This window comes from Poecilia reticulata, linkage group LG15 (assembly GCF_000633615.1).
Source record: "Poecilia reticulata strain Guanapo linkage group LG15, Guppy_female_1.0+MT, whole genome shotgun sequence".
Classification (NCBI taxonomy): domain Eukaryota; kingdom Metazoa; phylum Chordata; class Actinopteri; order Cyprinodontiformes; family Poeciliidae; genus Poecilia; species Poecilia reticulata.
Genome location: NC_024345.1, coordinates 4,830,509 through 4,852,960, shown reverse-complemented (window position 1 = coordinate 4,852,960; position 22,452 = coordinate 4,830,509). Strand labels below are relative to the sequence as shown.

The 22,452-nt window shown below is 39.1% G+C and overlaps 1 protein-coding gene across 3 annotated transcripts in view; it reads left to right on the top strand.

The window, feature by feature from the left end:
- cdh11 (cadherin 11, type 2, OB-cadherin (osteoblast)) overlaps nucleotides 1-22,452 on the top strand; it is a 149,890-nt gene that overhangs the window by 74,593 nt on the left and 52,845 nt on the right. Inside the window, exon 2 of one of the 3 annotated variants that reach the window (XM_008429073.2) lies at nucleotides 547-598. The exons of 1 other annotated variant lie outside the window; for it this stretch is intronic. The gene's annotated coding sequence lies outside the window, so the exon portion shown is untranslated. Of the gene's footprint in view, nucleotides 1-546; nucleotides 599-11,533; nucleotides 11,698-22,452 lie in introns of those variants that run through there. One more of the 3 variants, XM_017309013.1, reaches the window with a different exon arrangement.

The window sequence follows — 22,452 nt, the reverse complement described above, 5'->3', positions numbered from 1 at the left end:
TGCGGGTTTTGATGTCTTCAATGTTTTTAATGTTTTTATCTTTACTTTTCATCTAGTTATTAACTTCTTTTTATTTCTCTTTCACACTGTCTATGTAAAGCCCCCGGAAAACATCCCAGTTAAACGAATCTGTGTGAGAATCCTTGTTAAATGACAACTTAACTAAAACTCTGAGGTGTGAGACGTTTAACTGAAGTCCTACAAGGGGTGTTAATGTTTTCATCTTTTTTAATCTTTTTTCTTTTTCTTTAAAAAAAAAATCTCTTTGTCTTTCTAACTGTTTATTCACTGTCACATGCTGTTTTTATTTTAATTATGTAAAGTACTTTGAAATGCCTTGCTGCTGAAATGTGCTATACAACTAAAATTTGATTGATTGAATGATTCATTGATTAATTTTTGTTAAATTATTGTATAAATATCATAAAACAGTGGCATCTCTACTTACATTTATCATATAATCATCCCTGCATATTCTCAACCTGGTTCTCTTCAGTACTTTTTGATGTAAGTAACAGGTTTCCTCCCTGTCTGTGTTTCTCTCAGGCAGCTCTGTGAAGAGAGCGCGTCTTCCTCAGCAAACACTGATGAATTAAAGGTACGACTCTACGACTTTGGCTGCTGTCTGTTTGTAGAATCAAAAGGATTTTCCATGGCAATGACGCGGGAGACCCACTGACCTATTCAGCTTTCCATTTACCCAGAGATGCTTTCATTCACACATTGTCTTTCCTGTTTTCTTATTTATGCTTCAAAAAAATAGTTTCTACTTCTTGCCTCAGCCTCTGTTAGTAATGAGTTATGTCCTTCACGGCTAATAGAAAATTATTCAAATTTGCTGAGCTTGTGTTAGCCTGAAGCAGCTTGTTGAATAGCATTTGTAAATAATGCATTTTTAATGTTATCTTATGCCTCTAAAATGTAGCTGACAATGTATCAGGCGCATGTTTCCAAAACACTGAATTGAATAAAAAATGGTTGCAAGTATTAACAGGCAGATCTAATCAATCCAGACCATGCTTATCAGTGACTGGCAGGCTAATGAGCTAATTGCAGAGCCGCATTATTTAGTCTTACAACTGAAACTGGTACAAGACAAACTGGTCCAAAGAGCCTCACATGCAAGACACTAAACTAAACGTGCTACTGACTCTAAATAGCTACACTCTTAGAAATGGCTGTAAATTTACGGTGGAATTCCATCAGTAACATACTGTTATTCCAAAATACGGTAGGATATTGTCAATTTGATGTCTTCTTCTCTTGTCACAATCACGACTGACGACTGGCAGCAAACTACCGCAAAATAATTGTACAATACAGTTTTTTTCTAGTCAAGACATTTTACTTGTATTTGCATCTTAGAGAAGCAGAATTTAAAGACAATATTACACTGAAAGAAAAAAATACTTTCCATAATAAATCTTTTAGGGAATGAATCAAAATCTACAGACATCATCAAAAGTGTTAGATTACCAGTGTTGGTGTTGTATGTTAAAAATACAATGTTAATTAAACACTTGTTTAGTCAAATTTAAAGATAGGTTTGTCAGTTTCCCTAAAGAGTTTTTGTTTGATAAAGAGTTGCTCCGACAATCGCAACGTATCTGTGACGTCACGTGTTGCCCTGGAGACAGCAGTATGGCGTCTTGCCTGGATCTTATCATAACAAGGTGAGTTCCCCAAATCTATTAAAACATGCTCTTTATGTTCTCAGTTTAATGTATTTATGTAATGTAATGGTGATGTATTGTCTCAATGTTTGTAAGTCCCTGGCGGACATTATACCACAATGCATGCTGCGTTTACACTGTTATGTATTCTGTATCTCAATAAAGATCTATTAAAAAAGGTAAGTTTCATGTTAAGATCGTCATGTTTTTGATTTTGATTATTTTTTATGAATGCATTAACTTTCTGTTTGCGCAAGAGTATCAACTTATGCTTAACGTAAGTTTATTTGTTTGGATATCGCGGTACGACTGTTCAGTACAGAGGTGCTCAAGTCCAGACCCTGAGAGCTGCTTTCCTGCAACTTTCAGATGCTTCCCTGCACCAATTAACACACCTGAATCAAATGAAAGGCTGGTTAGCAGGTCTGTTCAGAGCTGATCCTGGTCTGTTGGAGTAGAGATTCATCGAAAAGTTGCAGGACGGTAGCTCTCGAGGACTGGATGTGAGCACCCTTGGTTTATTAGTTTGTTAGCAGCTAAAGCTAGCCAAGCAGGTGTAGCATGGGGTGTCGGGTGGTTAAACGAACATTAAAACTGTCAGAAAGGCCGTTTGAGTTAACATTATTTAGCTGCGGAGTCGTTTTCTTGAAGTTTTCGGCTATAGAYGGCATAATGGGGAGAGTGGCTGTGCTGGACCGGTGGTTTGATCTATGCGATCAAAGTTAAGCCAAAATGTTTTTGTCTCTATAAATAATAATGATAATAAACAATAACATATTGGCTGACTCTTTTTTTCTTCATTAGTATGTCATGTTAGTGACTGAAGCCTCTTATGATGACTTCAGCACATTTCTTCTGACAGGTTGGCAGAAGAAATGCTGTCCAGAATGTTTCTATAAGCTGACTAATTTCTATAATGCCTAATGTCTGAGTTGTGTTCATGGTAATTATTTCTGACATTTTTATGCTTTATGTTGTAGGTGATGAAAAATGCTCTACAGGGTAAACCAGGTGGACAAAGTATTTTGGTGGGTCTGGTTAGTTTTGTTCACTTCTCTTTAAAATGTTTATTTATTATCCTAATGTTTCTGCTATTTATCCTGCTGTTCCTCCAGGCTGGGAAAACCAGGCATTCTTCTGTTGGTTCATGTGCTTCGTCCTTCATCCAAAACCCACAAGAAGAATCCAAAACAGCTCATGTCAAACTGTGGACAATGTTTTCAGATAAGCACTTTCTCATTGGCTTTGTTTGCTATGTGAATGTAGCTGTGCTACTAAATATATTTAATATTTTTTATTATTCGTCGTCTTATCATTATGTTAAAGATGCAAGCCAGTGTTGAAGCTTTCCTCATTGCTGTGCAACCAGGACAGCCCTTCCTCCTGCATGTTGGTGAAAACAAGAGCAGCACCAAAGACACTTCACCATCAATGATCATAAGATCATCCAAGTAGCTTTTGATGAACTTTCAAAGCACACTTCACCTTCAGTGCAAATTACCATGAATTCCTCTACAACTTCTGTAAATTAATCCAGTCTACAGTTTTCAACATTGATGTGACTTGCACAGCAATTGAGGAGTTTAAGATCCTTGCTTTTACCATATGGTTATGTGTATTTGTTAAAAGTTGCATTGTGATCACTGTTATGTGTAGAGTGTTATGGGGTTCCCCTGTCTGTGTCTGACTCTGCTGACTCCCACTCACATGTGATGAACCTGTCATGTGGGCGACGGATCAGGGGAGCGGGAGGACCCGGACCGATGCCGATCTGACAGAACACCGGAAGAGCGGAGAGTTCAGTGTGTTAGCAGTGAAGCTATTCATTTGAGTGTAACAATTTGTTAGAGGCGCAGCTGCAGCCTAAGGAATAGCAGCTCGCTCTTATTTCTAATAAATCCTGTTGGCGGGACTACATCTGCGGTGTGTTGTCGTCATTACAGTATTTAACACTTTAAAGGTAATTACAGGATTGAAAAGGTAAATGTCCAGTAAAATACTGGTATCTACCGACGCCAGCTTTTTTTATTTTATTTTTTTACCGTTTTTCTGAAAGAACGGTAAAAAAAAAGAAAACCTGGCGTCTGTAGCTACCAGTATTTTTTCATCGTTCTTACTGAAAACTGGTATTTTACCGTTCTTTCGAAAAAACGGTAGACTACTGGCAGCTATAGACGCCAGAAGTTTACCGTTCTTTCACAGTATCTATACCGTACTTGCATTGACGGTAATCTGCTGTCAGGATTAATTACGGTACAGCTACTGTGAATTTACAGTAAACTTCTGGCGTCTATAGCTGCCAGTATGTTACAGTAAATTTACAGGATTATTTCTTAGTGTAGTGTTATACAATTTGATAATACAAAACTGCAAAAGTAGAAGGTTTAAGAACGTATTTTAGATCTCAAGACTATGATTCTCAAGAAGAGCTTTTTAAAAATGTTTTCAATGGGGCGATACTGTTCTTATGATGTAAATTATTTTTAAAATGATTACAGCGTAATGTCCTGCAATAGGTATGAACCTGTATTTTGTGAGGGAAAAGAAATTAAGTGCATTTGCATAATAAAGCCCAATTTAGTTAAAAATAGCAAAAAGAAAAAAGGAAAACTAATTGTAGTATGGGAGGAAACCATTGTAGTCAGAGAAAAGTCACACACACACACACACACGCACACACACGGACACGCACACACACACACTCATTCTTGTTTAGACTGAAACCCAGGACGATATTACAATAGAAAACCAAACACACACACACACACATTCTCGCTTAATCTCGAACCCAGGCTCCCTTTTGCTGCGAGGCAAAAGATACAACTGAACTACTGCCACCTATTATTTAAATGTTTTTATCCATCTATTGTCTATACCTGCTTATCTTCTTGCATATCTCCAGTGGTCATTGGAAACCAGTCCATCGCAGAGACACACAGGACAAACTATGCACTCATATATACATAAGTATAATCATTTAGAATTCCCAGTAAAGGTATACATAGACAGTGATGTAACACAGCTTAGTGTGTTCACAGTCACTTTTTTAAAAAATATCTGCGTCAGCTGTTTCATATTCGTGTGATAATGATTTTACTTCAGTGGAGAAAGAAATTTGGAGGTGAAGCATGAAGGAAACGGGTGTGGGAGGGGGGACGGTACTCGCCGCTACATTCAGCCAGAGAAAACTCGGCTCTCTCTCTGGCATCGCCTTTAAACGACTTTCAACCGTAGGAATTTTATGCTGGAACATTTTTTGTGGTTTGTGAAACCACAACTTTTCACAACCAACTCTTGCTTTTATAAAAAAACAAATAAAACCTAAAAAAAAAAAAAAAACAGAAGGTAAAGGTAAAAAAAATAGCTGACACTACAACCTGCTATTGCTTCCTTACTGTCACTTTTCTCTGTACAGGAAAACCAAACTTAAGACTAAGGAAATGCTAAAAAGTTGAGCTAAAAGTTAACATTTAAACCTACCAGGGATCCAAGCATTGCCAAGAGGAGAAATATGTGTAAAATAACATCTCAGAGGCTCAGAACCCAGTGAACACTTCATTCCTGGTGTTCCTGTATTTCTGTAATTCTAATTAAACCTGACTTAGATCAACCCGGTTCCTCTAGCCTAGGAGCTTGTGCCAAAGCCCAACTCCTTGGCTCCAAACGGTTTATCTCTACGTTCTGATTGCATGTTTAGCCCTTTGACCTTCATAAAGGGATAAAACCCATATCCCATAATATGAAGCGTCCATCCAGATAACCTCGGCGGCAACTTTGAAAGTGACGAAGGGATTCTGTGTTTCTCCGTGGGTTTTCCTAGTTTGAGGGAGAATTAGAAAAGGAACAAAAGAGCTTATCTGAGCAATGCTCAGGTCACACCATCCCTCTCTCTCTCACACACATACGTACGCACACACACACACACACACACACTATCTCCAGCCCTCTCTCCTGTAGATAAGTGCCTTCCTCTTTGGACCTATTGCTGCTGAAAGAAAGCAACAGATATATTGTTCCAAGCGTGTTTATGTGGCAGCTCTTGGCTGGGTTTCTCTGTTATTTTATTCTAGACCAATTTCATCCACTGAGACAGCAAAATGAGGACATTAGAACCAACATCCATCTCTCTCTCTCTCCACCTGTTTTATTTTTTTATAATAGTTTGTAATTACGCTCTGTGTCAGCTCACAGGCAGTTCAGCCAAAGTTTCAGACTTTGTAGAATGAAGCCTCTAAGGGGAGGAGGAGGAAAAACTTAAGCTGCACTGACATCAACACATACACGCACACACACTTATGGATGCACACACGCTTTCATTTAAGGGCATTTCACAGAAGGAGTCCTCTATCTCCAATGTGTTTGCACGCACGTCACGTATTCAGTAATTTTTCGGCTTGTAGTCTGACTTTGCAGGCATTAACCATAGTGAAATGAAATGCTTACAACAGCATCATTGCACATAAAGCGTGTAGCTGCAGTGTACGATTACAAAAAATTGGATATCGAATGGAGAATTCCCCCTGAAACTGTGTTGTACTTCTGCCAGAGGTTTTAACCAAACAACACATCAAAAACGGATGAGAGAAACTGTTTAATGATCTAAAGGTCTGATCTGTACGGTGGCCCTGAAGGGCAAACCACTTCAATGCATCACTAAACACAACTACAAATTGTAAAACACAATATATTAAAAAAAACAGTGACATTAACTAAGCACTATTACAAACTAAGAAAACACAGCAACGTTAACAACTTGGAAGAGGCGGGAAACCTGAGACATTGTTGATCGGACGACAACATTTGGTTTAGAACGGAAATTATTCTGGGGTTCTCTCTCTCTCTCTCTTTTTGAGATGGACAGGAAGACGGTCACAGCGCTACGTACTGCCCAAACTGTGAAAAGAATGAAGCTAAACTTTTGTAGTATGTCCCGACATTAAATATTCTTGGATAGCGGTCGCTATGGTTTGTTGAACATATGTTCAACAAATGCGTTAAGATAACTTCTGGTTCTAAAGCCAGAAGTTTTGTCGTCCAATCAGCGATGCCTTATGTTTCCCACTGGGACCTACGTCTTCCGTTTTCTTAATGTGTTTTTCAAATTGTACTTGTGCTTAGTAATTTGTTGATGTAGTTGACACTTCAGGGCCACCGTAGATCTGCTGGGTGTGATACACCCACCCATGAAGATGGCTCTGTCTCCGAGTACAAACCTCATTACTTGGGCATTTATTTGATTCCTCTCAAGTTCTGGATTAATTTGATTATTGATGATGGTGCCGTCATTTAGAAGAGTCGGTTTCAACACGCAGAAAAAAAGGCAAAGGTCCAGCAGTTTGCTGTATAGGCAGACTTTACACATAAAAGCAGTGCTGATAAGTTCCTTCTCCACAGGGGAAGATGCTGTTAAAACTCATTAACAATCAGGTCCATATATCTTCGGGAATGTGACACTGATGGGTGTCTGGGAGGACAGATAAGGAGCAAGAATTAGGGAGAAGATGTTTTTCTTCCCCCAGGATTTACATGCACGCGCACACACACACACACACGCACACACACACACACACACACACACACACACACACACACACACACACACACACACNCACACACACACACACACACACACACACACACACACACACACACACACACACACACACACACACACACACACACACACACACATGCAGAGTTTTAACGCCCTCTACCACTATTGATTATCCAGCTGTCTGACTGATTGAGAGCCAGATATAGAAAAGACACACATCAATAAAATACTGTGGAGGAAAACCTGGGGAGAATTTAAACACACTGTCCCTTTTCTCCCCCGTTTAAACTTCATCAGGGTTTCTGGTCATTTGACATGTTGTGTCTGTTCTAGTTGTGATCATTTAATACCAAACATTTTCAAGTTTGCTCCAACAGTGACTGTATGAAAATTCAATATCAGAAATGTAGCGACAACTAAGTCAAAGACATTTTTGTCATCTATATAAAATCTACCATAATAGTTATGACTATAATAAATAACATTGTCTGAAAGGAGGTTGATCAGGGTCCTGATTTGTCAGACGTCATACGAGTCGATTGGCCTAACAGGGCTGAGATGGGAAACTAATGGAAATATGGAGTGAAAAGCTACTTTTGTATCTTTTTATATTGATCAGCTTTTCTTGGTATTGTTAACTTAAGCCTTGGCATAAATTGCTGATCATAAATTGGTCAAACCTTCAGTCGGTGGATCTCTAGATCAGTCTGGTAGATTCGGTTTCATCTGGCACCAAAAATGAAGCATTTGTTCCATTTTCAGCTGGTGTGGTTGTGAATGTGCAAACAGGAAAAAAAATAGAAAAGAAGGTATAATTTCACTTTGAACATTTGGACTGGTACTGAAAATATTCATTCTGCATTCAGAAATTTAAACACATGAAGAGTCAAGAATCGTAAAACTTCAGTTTTAAATCAGTGGCTAGAGGCAGAGACAGAGCGCCGCTGGATTCTACTTCCTGTCATCCTCGGTACATTTAGACATCGGCGGCGCCGGTGATGATGTCATCGCCACAGCTTTTTGGGAACCCTGAATGATGAGATAAAGTAACAGTATTTAATATAAAAGCTTAAATGATCCACTACAAGGACAAAAATGACATTTTGGAATGGATGGAAAATTGCTTATAGCTGTGCAGAGGATGCACAAAATGAAGCCACCCTCCAATATGAGATTACAGTCAGCCAAGCTTACCTCCTGAAAGCCACCTGCACTGAAAAATAGTACAGTCTGACCTAAATCTGTGTTTTTCATTCGTACATATTGATTATTAATAAATATAAAAAAGAATGTATCTTATTTTGAATAGAGAATCAACGGAAATGTTAACCTAGCGAGATAAAGTCTGTATCAGTATCTTTAGTGGGTTGCAGGATGAGGAAGGAGAGTGGGGTGGATGGATGGATGGATGGATGGAGAGAGAGAAGGGGGATTTGGGTATGGAGGGATGTGAAGGAAAGAAAGAAGAGATGCAAATATGGATAATGGATGACAGCGCTCAGAGCTGGAAAAAAAACAAGCAGAGCCATAAGAAATGCAAAGATCAGGTGGAGCAAAAAGAGAAAAGTGAAAACTGGAATACAGGGAGATAGAGAGGAAAAAACAAATGTAAGCCCCCAAGGATTAAGTCTCTCATTTCTCTTTCGGGAAGAATGGGGGGAAAAAAGCGGATTTTCACCTCCTATCCTCTCAGCTTCCCCTTTCATATCTCTCTCTCTCTCTCTTTCTGTCTCATATTTTAATATCTCTAGCCCCTATTCATCATGCTGGAACAGACTCTGAGCTCACTAAAGCATGAACACACATGGCTACCCATACATGGACACAAATCCCCCTATGTTCCTCCTCTCTTTCCCCTACTGCTCTGCAATTTTAGTTGATCTCTTCATTTTGCTTCTGCCGCCATCCATTATCTGCTCCCCTCCGAAAGTCACATGTTTGCCAGGAACTTGAAAGCAGCATCAGTTCTTTTTAGCCGGCCCCACTTTGTCCTCCATCTGTGGCGGCTTGGCATCTGCGTGGAACTGTTGCGCGGGGCCCAGCGCCGCACTGATGGGCTAATAGCATATTGAACGATCCGCCGTGGAGAGCAGATTTCTATAGTTCTCACGGCAAATACGTAGGAATCAGAGCTCAAGTGGGATGAGATTACCGAAGTAATCTAACGAGTAAAAATGACTCGCAGAACCAGAACCTCGGCTTAGCTTTGCAGATTGTGAATAATATCAGGAAAGATATTATTCACATCTTACCTGCTTTTCAGCATTTTTGTAATAAAAACATTAGAATCACGTATTGTGCATTTGCATTCAGTCCCCATTTACTCTGACGCTACTAAAAATAATATAGTGCGACCAACTGCCGAGTGGCGCAGTCCGCAGGTCTTACTTATGAGAGGCAGAATGGACCCCATTAATAAAGTCAGAATAAATCTCTATTGCAGTTGCCTACGTTGTGTTGGAGTATTTTTATTTTCCCATATCAAGATCTTGAATGTTTTCAAGGGCCAGTTGTGCGAGTATGTATTGATAAAACCTATTTAAAAACTGTTACAATATTAATAACTAGCTTTGAAAGATACTTCTGATTATTAAATAATATCGAACATCTTTTCACGTTGATCCGTACCTACAGGACTTCATGATTGTTTGTGTGATTTTTTTAAATTCAAAGTCACTGATTCTGTGGAGCCACTAGGAATATTTGAGGAATTTTGAAATATTTCTGCTTATATATGACAGTAAATGTGACTTTTTGTTATTTGCCGTATCGACTGCAACTTGATGTCAAGTAAGACTGAGGAAACTGTCAAATGAAGTACATAGTGCCGCCTGCAGGTGGGAGGAATCACCAAATGTTTTTCACCATTTTTAGGGAAGATTTTTTCAATAAACTCTCAATAATGTGTTAGTACAAAAAACTGCAGGGGTGTGGTACATTTCCACAATTGCAAAATTGCGAAAAACTAGATGGACTGATTGATGTAACTTGGAGCCCAGAGGGCCACATAACAAGCTGTGGCGGGGCCAGATTTGGCCCCTAGGTTTTGAGTTTGACGTTACTTTTAGTTCCAACAGAAGACATTGAAGCTTGTGGTTTAACTTAGCAAAATGTATGTAATCCAAAATAATGCATCTTTAAGACACTGACTCATGTTCCTGAGTTGTAAATCAGATTATTTCCATTTCCGTCTCTGGTGTTTGTGTATCCAGTTCCCTCTGACCGCTCAGCACAATGCTTTAGTCAGGCAGGTTTTTCATTCCCTTTGTTGGTGCTTCTCCTTCGCCCGTTTGGTTTCGAATCCTCTGTTCATTTAGGGTAGGGTTAGGGTAGCCTAACCCTGTTGGAACCACAGCCCTCAGTCAAAATGTAAAAAAGTCAAACACTCAGCCACTGCTGTTAAGACGGGATAGAAAATAAACTGTTTCACAGCCGCCGTGTAAAACAGGTTTTTGGAGAGAAGCTCAAGCTGCTCCAACAGCGTCTCAAGTTGTTGCTTTTCCTCCTTCATCTTCCACTTTTTACCCATCACTTTTCATGTTCTCTTTGTTTCCTTTTCTTCCTCTGGTCGTCTCCGTTGAGTATCTGCATTTTGATGCCGTCACTGCAAATCTTTAGGTAACAATGGCAACGCCACCCTTTTTTTTCTCTGTGGTTCCATTCGTGCAAATGGCTTCGTTTATCGACAGGCTCTCCGGTGAAACCGGTGCCCCAGGCAGCATCGGGCAACAAAGGAGCAGGAATTGACTGTAAAGTAAAGGAATCACCTTTTTTTTTTTTGGTTCATGTCTGCAGAAGCTCTATCCTTTGTGTTGTATTTTCAAGATAAAAAAAAAGGTCTTAAATCCATCTTCATATTTTGCTCTCTACCCTGTTATTTTTCTTTGTTCCCCCAGTGATTATGTGGTCACTTGGTTTTGCTGTCCTACGTGTTTTTTTCCTTCCTTTGTGGTCATCCAGCCCTTCTCCTCAAGCCTGTAAGAATCCAAAATATTCTATTTTTCCTTCTGCCTCAAATCATTTCCAGACGCCACTGTTTCCTGCTCCATCTTTCTTCCCCCCTCAGTCCAAAACCACATAAACACACACACACGCACACACACACACACGCACACACACATTTGAGCTGTTTTTCATAGCATAAATTTCAGCCCTTTTCCAACTCTGCTCCAAGAGCCGTAATCGTTCCTGTGGGATTATTATTCAACAGATCATGTCGTTTCCTGCTTGCTTGGATGACCTCCTGACATACTTATCTGTCTTCTTATCTTTTCCTCTGCCGTAGATTAAAGGCCGCTCTATTAGTGTCGGGGTTCCTGTGATGCAGCGAGCGCGTGACGGTGAACTCTGACCTTCTGCTGACACCACTTGATGCGCACATCTTGAACAGCTTGAGCCGTTCGTCCCGTGCAGATGTGTCCTTCACATGGCTGATGGTGGCTGAGAATCTGATGGGCCATTTTTGTCCCAGTGAGACAAAAGTTTGAATGAAACTAAACCTTCTGGTGCTGTGCAGCTCCACATAATTACATGTGGATTTTCTGTTCTTAGGTCTGGCCTTACAGTGTTCCTCAGTAATTACAGTGTCAGAATACGTCCATATTGCAAAGCTATAATTTACGACGATGGATCCTGCCGATCTGGGCCAGAGGATAAAACACGGGTAGAACCGAGAGGATATTTATGGTGGCGTGAATACATTTGCTGTTTTTGTCGCACTTAAATGTTTCCCATCAACATATGTTGTTTTTTTTTATATCTTAATAACCAAACTTTCTGCATTCCATTTAATTTATGCACTAAAGTCGACTTTGATGCCCCCACACCACAATTAATCATATGATTTGGCTTTGAAGCATGAAGGGTCTCTGTGTTTTTTCATGTTGTATAAGTGATAACATTTTTCTTAGCATCAGAGTATTGAAATATTTTGATCTGGTTGAATGTCCCTTAAGTAGCATCTGAAAATTGCAGATCAACAACCAAGCAGATATAAAGCCACCCAAAGAAAAGCTAAATAGTTACAAAATGTGATTTTCATCTGAGGATTTCATTTGTTAAGGGAGAAAGTTCTCCAAATGAACCTGGTCCAAAATAACTAACTCTTTGTAAGCCAGGAATTTATGGAAGCATTTAGTTGTTAAAACTTTGAAATAAATTCAGGGGGAGTAAAACCAGAAAACCTTCTCGCTCTAAAGAGATGTAAAATGACTAAAACGAGAGTTTCATGTTATAGCTTAACTGGTTTATATCTTGTTAAAATTAGAAACTGTTTTTATGAGATAGGTTTTATATTGGTAAAAGGAGAAAGCTTCATGTTAAAATGAGAAACCTTTTGGTTCCTTGTTTTTTGTGTCCATAGACTGTTGGACCTGTAAATCGAGGGTTTTGCCTTTCAGCTCAGCTCTCTTCACGTTTTAACCTGATGTATATATTTGACCTTGTGTTGTTTACAGATAGTCCATAATAAATCAATGCTGTACAATCAATGGTTCCAACACACCAACAAATGGTCAAAGCTAATAACACTGGTACCCAAAGTAATAAGGAGAAAATGACAATAGAGTTAAATAACTCAGCTGAGTTCAGAATACAGATCCTGAACTGCAGTGAAGGCCAACTCTCTCGGTCAAATACGTCACAATTGTAACAACTTTTCAAAGCTAATTCCTCCTTTTCTAATGCTTATGAGAGGTATGTCAAAGATTAGTCTTTATAATTAACTGTTAACATCTCTGCTGTGGAGTTCATTGAAGTAAAAAGCCAATAAAGCAAAGTTTTCCGTGCAAACTGATATCCAACGAGCAGCGGTCAGCAGCGGTCAGCAGCCTAATTGGAAGTGCGTTGTGTTCCCTCCAGCTTTGCGGAGCCTCATCAGCTCTCCCGTAGTTTTAGTGTCTATTCCGGTCGCTCATTTAGGAAAGCTGATTGGCTTGGTCATTAGCTTGTTTTCAGCTCAAACGATTTGATTATGGTTCTGAATGGGCGTGAGGACCAGCGGCGTGAGGACCCCCCCTGATCCTTCCAGGCCCATTATAAGCCTCTTTCTACTTTGGTATTGTTTGGTGGCATTGAAAAGATTGTGCTTTTATTTATTTATTTAGCTTTCTTTGCTTTTTATGCAGTGGGGGAGACAAAGTTTAGTCATACAGAGTTGGCATCATACTAAATGAAGCATGTTAAAGCCAACAGGACTGTACCAGATGTGTCAGCTGAGTGTGCAGCCAGCTGTCCGTCTGCATCAAATTATGCAGATGCCACGATGGAGATTAGCCACAATAATTAGCAGAAAAGAAAAAATTTAATTACATAGCATTTTTTACAAATGAGTATAAAAGGCAACCTTTGTCTCAATTGTGAGAAAAGATTTGTGATTGCGCATAATTTACCACAAATTACATACAATTTCCATTGAAATGAGTGTGATTTCCTGTAATTGAGGACGAGAAATAAAACGTGCTAAATAAACAAACAAAAATGTAGAATTCACACGTAGCCCTCATTTGTGTTTGTAAAATAATGTTCTTACAGATGAATTCAGTCTTTGCAAGTGGCACAGTGGTTAATTAGGTGCTAGCTAGTACAATGCAAGAGTCATAAATGTGTGCGTCCTGTCAGCATATTGTTTGTCATCTTCATTATCAGCCTCGTTCATTTAGCAGTTCACAAATTACTGTAATATACAGCCTAATTTGTTGTCACGGTGACAATGATGGAGCGAGCAGCACTGACGTTTCACTGGCATACATTTAAAACATGCATTCATAAGGTCTGCACGGTCCAAAGCTGAAATCTTTGAGGAAAACAACTGCAATAAAAACATATTTGTCTTAGTTGTGTTAATATTTTAATTTTAAAGTTAATTCAGAGTGCCATAATACATCCAACTGAGGAAGCTGAACAGGGTTTATTGGGTTTCTAAAGCACAAGGTGAGACGTTAGCAGCATCTTTAGGAAACCTAAGAATTCACACTTTTTGTTTGTGCAAATAAATGCTTCACAAATACCGTTAAAACATTTTGTGCTGACAAACCACAGGCCATAAAGCTTGGAAGCAAAGTCATTATAAATTAGCATGAATCTTATATGAAGAGTCTCTCTTCAGAATAGTTACACTATTATTATCAGTTTAAAAGTGAGGAACAGATTTCTTTTTTATATTTACACTTTTGTTACTCCTGCAAATCTTTATAACTTTAAAACTATTTGCTTATTTTCTTCTGTTAACAGTTAGTCAGCAATTGTTTTTATCAATAAAAAATGCAGACAATGGTACATAACAGGGAAAGCAAAGTCTGATCATGTTGGAAATAAATCACAAAATTTGCACTTATCTGCTATTTTATTGTGAACGGAAACATGATGTTTTAAAAAGCTGCACTGCCGTCTAGTATTATGGGTGTGAAGATGATGCTAATTCACAAAGGTTCAGGACCAGAACTGTCTGTCAATAGCTAAGATGTGTGAATACTAACGACCATCTCTAAAAACACTGACAAGTGAGAAGTTTAAGTCACAAACACTAAATAGTAAAAATCATGTTAGCATTGAAGGAGAAGCTGACATGAACAGTCTGTCTACCGTATCTCTGCTATTAGGCACACATCCAATCAGAGCCAACAATCACATTTTTATTCAAGTATTTTACATAAGTTCTACTGAAGAAACCACAAGTACTGAACCTCAGGTCCCCAGAACCATATCACATGAACAACTGGAAAAGTTTGCAATCTTTTTTTCAATGCTGTTGCAGCAGGGTGACGTTAGCTTATCCGATAACAAACCTTTATTAGCCGACTGTTTCAAAACCACAACAAACCTCAAGAACTGCTTTTTCTCATTTCAGAATAAGTGTCTCAAACATGGATACAATCTGTCAAGCCTGCAGGAGTTACTATCAGTGACTCGTAACAGTTTATTCTTCATTCTGACTAAAATAGAAATATTGTGTTGTTTTAATGTCTCATAGCAAGTCATATAATTACAGCCTTATTTCAAAGTAAAATTTACCTGTAAACATTGTCTTTTTCTTTGTGAATAGAATAGTGTACCTTTAAATACTTTAATGGATAATGTTCTGGCTGAATATTTTTCTTTCCTTTTCTTGGTATAGATTTCTTTTTTGTTTCAGTCCTCTGGACTTCCAGCTCAACTTGGTTTTTTCACACAATATAAAATTGTCTGTAGATGACAAAGCATTGTAAATGATCTTGCCTTTGGCTAAACTGCTCCTGAGGGGAACATGCAGTCAGTTCGCTTCATGAAGTCACTGACCTGTTTCATATACATCTAAGCTGTTTTCCAAGTCACAAGGCATCAGATTCACTCAAAAACACACTTATTTACCTCTTCTCACGCTGAATCAACCACATATTTTCATATTGGTTCCACTGTACACAATAGCATACATTTTTCTCTCTGCAGAAGAGGAAACGGATCTGCTTCGCCTTGGAAACTCATCCCTTTCTGACTGTTTTCCCCATCAAAGCTCCATGACACTAAGCACATTACCTTTATGTTGACGGATAACAGGTGACAGGATTGGGTTGTGAGTGGCGCTCATCCTTACCAAATCTATTTGCAGAGTGTTCCTCGTTGGTGATTCATGCGTCACACAGCAATAACCACAGAATCATGTTAGTGACTTCACTGTTCACAGGTGTTCCATCTATCTGGATTTACAGTGTGTGCTTCTGATTTATTAAAACAAGTTTCAGTGAAATCATTTTTCTTAAATGACTTTTTATAATCAATATTTTTGCTTAAGTTAATATTTTACCAGAAACGAACATTACATAACTGTTGATCAAAATGTATACCTATGAAGCCCCTGAGTATAAGGCATTTTGAATCATTTACAGATCCTGAAAGTGAGTTCCAAGCTTTCTAATGATGTCAAACTATAATAGAATGAAGAAGATGTGGCCACAGCTTCTGAAGATGTGGCCATTTGAATGTTGGCAGATTAGTGATAAGTTTCAGAACTGTCCTCAAACATGAATGTTAGCAAAGGATGTTTCATTTCCCACACGCCTAAACACAACGTGTTAGATTATGAATTCTTTCGACACGAAGATAGCCTGACGTAAAAAAGAGTTTTATTTTAGGTGTTATACTAAATGCAGTTGTTCAGCACGGTGCACGCCTCTCCTGTGGAATCCTCCTTGCACTCAGCACAGCACAGTGTGTAACATCCCTCCACTGTAAATGGCATTGCAGTTACATTTAGGTTATTTTGGAGTTTAATGGAAATGTTGAGCTTACATTCCAGTTTAAAATTTTGATCCCAAGAAATGCACTGACTCCATAGTTATATAAAAACAAACGTATGTAGAAGCGGACTGCAGGTCTTGTGGGTAGAAATTAGTAGTTGAATTTTATTAACTGTTTAATAGAAATCAGTAACATTACATCCAGACATTCAATCGTTCACACGTACAGCTACATGCAGAGCTCTGCGGTAAACTGGCTCTGTGTGTGTTACAGTTACTAGCCTCTCATTAATACCTATTTTCATGAATGCTGAGAAAGCTTTGCGGTTCGTTCATTGTAATTGCCTTACCACACACACACACACACACACACCCACCCACACACACACGCATATAAAGAGACATGCTTCTATTAGTTCCTCTAATTGAAAGGCAATTAAGCCTCAGGTTTCGTGGTGTGAGCTAAACGCTGGGTGTCTGTTTTCAGCTCTGCTCTGTTTTTAAGCTTTTAACAGACCACAAAGAGCCAACCTCCGAAACAAGATAGCAAAAGTCAACTTTAATGTTCTGCCTTTCAGACCTCTGTGTCCTTGCTGCTCCTTTCTGCCTCACACTCTTTGGTTCTTAACTTGAACTTAATTTAATTTTGCAAGTGAAGTTACTGATAGAGAAAGTACAAAACATTTTTAAAAATATGTCTTTCTTAACTCAATATTAAATCATAGCTTCATCTTTCAATCTGCATATCTGGGGTTCAATTCTTTCAATGTCCTAGAAAGTCTTCCATCACATTTTGTGGTTTATTTGCCTTTTTACTTATTATATTTTTGCCCACACTCTGAATTCTGCATTTTAGAAAAGAAATAAAAAAAGGAAAAAAGAGAAGTACTGTCTTAAGCCTTGCATCTACTGCAAAGTACTTGGGATTCATTTCAGAGACTTTAGCTACTCAAAAAAAAATCTGCCAATTTAAATTTTTAATCTTTTCATTCCAGGAACCGTAAGGATATAAAAAACTGCCATCTGGTTCAAATATTTCATGGAAAACTAGTAGATCTAGTGGCTATAGAGTTAGGTCCAAACATTAGATTTAGTCTGTTCGTGGTTTAGGGAAACTTAGGTTTTAAACTTTAGTGAACTAGTTTCAACAAAATCCCCTATTTTCAGTTCCTTAGATATGCTTTTCAAGTTTTGTAACTGTTTTATGAAGTCCAGCCTTCCTTTGTATGTCTTCTGATCATTTTTAAGATTTGCATATGGCTTGGACTCCAGCAGCCGGTGTGGCACTGGGCCAAGCTTAAAACTATACATACAAACATTTATTGGTTCGTTGAAGCCATGTGTATCAGGTTATAAGCCAAAACATCCAGGTTTTATAAGTGTTGATCAGGGTGTGATTGTGATTTGAAAAGACCAAGGTAGATAATAATAATGGCCTCAACTCCACTGATAACCACAAGTGAAAACCTTTTGGTTTTATTATTGAAGGGGAGTGAAAATATATATCCTGCTGATACTCTACATTTTACAACCTGAATTAAAATCCATCTGTAGTCATTGAAAAAAATATTAATCGTGAAGATAAAAGTTTATTGCGCTAAAGTAGATTTTGCTTGTTGAACACAAAAGCCCTGCTTTCCGGCTGTCTGTCTCTCTCACACACCCACACAGTTGGGATTCAAACACTCTGGATGAAAAGGCTTGAAGTGAAATGAAGTAGCAAGCAACTTTAGAACTCCCACTAATAAACTATGAAATCATTATAAGTCTCATAAAGTTGTCAGCAGGACATGAGTGAGATGTTTGTTTAAGTGGCAGCTGGCACTGATGGGAAATTGTTGCTTTTTATTGAGTATTTGAAATGCAAAAGGAAAATACCATCATGTTCTTTCTTCCCTAGTTTAACTAGAGTTAGTGCTATTTGGTGTCTGTACTGATGCATCGAGAGATTGTGAAAACAAGATGAGGTTTAGGAAACACTTTAAGGAACACTAAGATTCACTACACTTGTAGTATTTTTATTTAGTATTTTCACAAATAAAGTAAAAGTTTCACAAATCACAAACTGTATTTTTAAAAAATGTTCATAATCAGAATAGCATTGTGTTAATGCCCAAAATACGGTGAACAAAAATTGGTGACTTAGGAACAAATAGCTCTGGGAAGCTATGAGGCACAAGCTAACTGTGGCTAAAGGTTAGCTTGTCATGGTATCCTCACAATGTTTGTACAGTTTGGGTCTTGCCTCTCATTCTGTCACTGTCTCTTTCTTTATTTTATGTACCCAAAAATGCTGCCATACCAGTGATTTAAAAGTTAAAGGAGTTTCTTTAGTGTTTTTCTGTTTTGTTTTATTTTGTTTATTTTAGCTAAGTGTAGTTAGCCACTGTGATGGTGACCCTGCCTCTCGCCCGTTGATAGTTGGAGAAGGGCAATAGCACATCTGCCGACCCCAATGGGATAAGGGCAGGCGTGAAAGTAGGCGGGTACGGTCGGGTACTGCGTACCCCTAAAAGATTTAGTGGGGGTACGCAGTACCAGCAAGAGAGGGGAGAGGCTGTCTGCTGTAAAAAAAAAAATCAATGGGTTCACTGTGCAGTGATTGATTAGTTTTTCAAGAACAATCTAAAACACGACTTAATCAGTTAATAAACCGCTTTTTTCCCCATTTCATATTGTTTCTGAACTCTTCGTGCTTTGCTAGAGAACAGGGGTGCAATGAGTCGATCTCAGCATTAACTGACAAAGTGAACACTGAGAGCAGCACGTCCTCCTCTGATTAGCATATCAACACATTCGTAACTTTATTAAAGAACAAAAAAGAAAAAAAGAATCAACAAAACGTGTTCAAATTAATGACCCAACAACAACAGTAATCATTATCATTTCAACAAGGTGTTGAGCAATTCTGTGCATTTCGGTTCCATTACCAAAATAACCAGCAGAGCAGGAGTTTAAAATGAACTAATCAACCACCGCTGTGTTCATGAGAGGTTTATTAATAATCGCAAAATAAATATCAAGCCTGAAAACCTGATATCGTAAAGGACTGAATGTTATGTTTTTAATGTAATCTCTGCTCGGCTCGAGGGGCGCAGGCGATTGAGAAAGGTACTCAGCAGAGCAAAAAGTACCAAGTACCTTTAGTAGGATTACTTTTACTGACCTGACGAGTCCCTCCCAGAATCCTCCCCACCAGGATGCTCCGTTCAGCAATGAACCTCCAGGTGATACCCTTCTCAGAGAAGACGTTTTGCAGCTGTGGATCTTTAATGCTCTCCCAGAGCTTCCTTAAATCCTGTTCAGCTCTCTTGAATGTCATTGCGTTATCTGAGTAGATCACTTTACACAAGCCTCTTCTTGAGATGAATCTTTTTAGAGCCAGCAGAAAGTTTTTCGTGGACAGGTCTGAAACCAGCTCTAGGTGGACTGCTCTAGTTACAGCACAGGTAAACAGTGCAACCATGATTTTCTCATGGAGCCTTGTTGCTTTACATAGAGCGGCCCTGCAAAGTCCACACCTGTGACCTCGAATGGTGGGGATTCTGTGATTCTATTTTTGGCAGTGGTGCAGTAGTCTGTTGTCCTGCCGTGGCACTGAATTTCTTACAAAATGTGCATCTTGACACAACCTTCTTGACCAATTGGCATGCTCTCCAGTGGTGGAGAAAGTACTCAAAAAATGTACTTAAGTACTTACTTAATGTACTTCCCACCACTGATGCTCTCACAATCCAATATCTTTCTCTAGTTTGCACTAAAGTGTCTCGTACACCTGCATTGCATCTTTTTCCCACTGCACCAACGTTTCTGTGTATCTGTGATGACCAGGTAAAATCCATGGGTGTCTTTCTCTGTATGAAAGTTGGGATTGTTGCAGCCTTCCTCCAACAGAAAGCACATTTCTGTTGCTCATCTTCATCCAGAAATGGTTTCAGTTCTTGAATTTTAGAGTCAGAGTTGAAGCATTTATCTTGCTTCAACATGTCAATTTCTGACTTGAAACACTGATTCTTGAGTCACTTTTATCCAGAGTTTTTCTGCCTTTTCCAACTCTTTTGTTGTCAGCTCACCACTGATTTTTGCACTTGAGCGGACATTTGTGATAAATCTCTTTATCCAGGCTGTCACTCTGAGCACTGTCCTTAGCTTGCTGTATTTTTCCAGCTCTAAACATTGGTTTTAAGTACTCTGCATCTTGATTGACCAAGTGTACTGCAACCTGGTGTTTGGATCTCATTTCAGATCTCACCTCACCTTCCTGAATAGGTTCCTGGATGTTTTCTGACTGATCAGGTAATGTTAGTCTGCAAGGTCCATGCCACCACCATGTGGTCTGGATCAGCTCTTGGACAGACAACCCTCTGGTGGGAAGATCAGCTGGATTGATTTTCCCTTGGAAATGTCACCATGCCTGTGGATCAGTTAGAGACTGAATTTCTGTAACTCTGTTGGACACAAACTGCTTCCACATCCCGGCAAAGCTTTGAATCCAATGCAGCACTATCATAGAGTCTGTCCATAAATGTAGCCGGGTTTGGTCTAGTTGAAGAGCGTTAATGAGCGTGTTCCCAAACCTGGCGGCTATTACAGCTCCCATTAGCTCCAGCCGTGGCAGTGTCATCCTTTTAAGTGGAGCCACCCTGGACTTGGATGCCACCAGACTCATTATCATTTCCCCTTCCTTAGTTTTTCCTTGCAGATAGGTGACTGCACTGTAGGCTCGTTCACTTGAGTCACAAAACACATGTAACTTTACATCCTGACTGTTCAGTTGTTGCATGTCCATTTTGTGCCATCGTGGGATTGTCAATTGGTGCAGTTGAGGGAGCTCTGAACACCACTGCTGCCACTTCTTGGACAAATCAGGTGGCAGTTCTTCATCCCACTTTACTCCTCTCTCCCACATTTCTTGAAACAAGCACTTAATTCTAATGGTGAAAGGGGTCAAGAAGCCCAACGGGTCAAATATGCGAGCAGACGACTGCAGGACGCTTCTTTTTGTGTTATTTTTCTCCTTCAGGATGTCCATCAACCCTAACCCTAACCCTCTGAGATCGAACACAAAACCATCCGTTACTGGTCTCCACACTAAGCCCAGGACCTTTAGCACTGGTCCACATGTCTCTGGTTGTGTGGTGCAATCCATTAAACTTCCTTGCCACGTTTCTTTGAGCTCAGCCGAGTTTGTTATCCATTTACATAGCTCCATTCCTGCACCAGACATGATGTTCTCAGTTGTGGTAGTCACTGTGAAGGCCTCTTTCAACTCACTGGAACTTGAAATGAAGTCATCTACATAGAGAGATGAGTTGATGGTTTCTACCACTTCTGGTTGTTCTGACTGGTATTGTCTCAGATGTTTCCTTATAGTAGCTGCTAGTAAGAATGGGCTTAATGAAGCTCCAAACACCACTCGTGTCATTCTGAGCACAAACAAATGTTCATCTTTGTCATCTGTAGGTGGTCCTGAGAACCACAGAAATCTCACTGCATCATGGTCTCTCTCTGATAGCGATATTTGCAGAAATGCCTTTTTAATGTCTGCCATGTAGGCAATATGATGCAGCCTGAACTTGAACAGAACATTCATCAAGTCTGGGTTTAGATTAGGGCCTGTTATGAGACAATCATTCAGGGATGGGCTTCCCTCCTCATGAGAAGAAGCATCAAACACAACTCTTAACTTTGTTGTTGCCTTATCTTCTCTTATCACTGCATGGTGAGGGAGATAGTATGTCAAACTGCTTGCAGCAATTTTAATTACTCCTGAAAGTCTTTATTCCTACGTACCTATTTTGTACATGACATGCATAACCACACTACGGTACTTACATTGTTTTAGGCTAAAATTACATGGAAAGATTAATTACACAAGATGTTCAAGATAATTCAAATATTTTGTTTTATTACCGACATTTTAAAATTGTCCAATTTTACTCACAACTTTATGAAATTTACGTAAATTATCAGTTTACACATCAAAAGTGAACACATGAACATGAAAATTTAA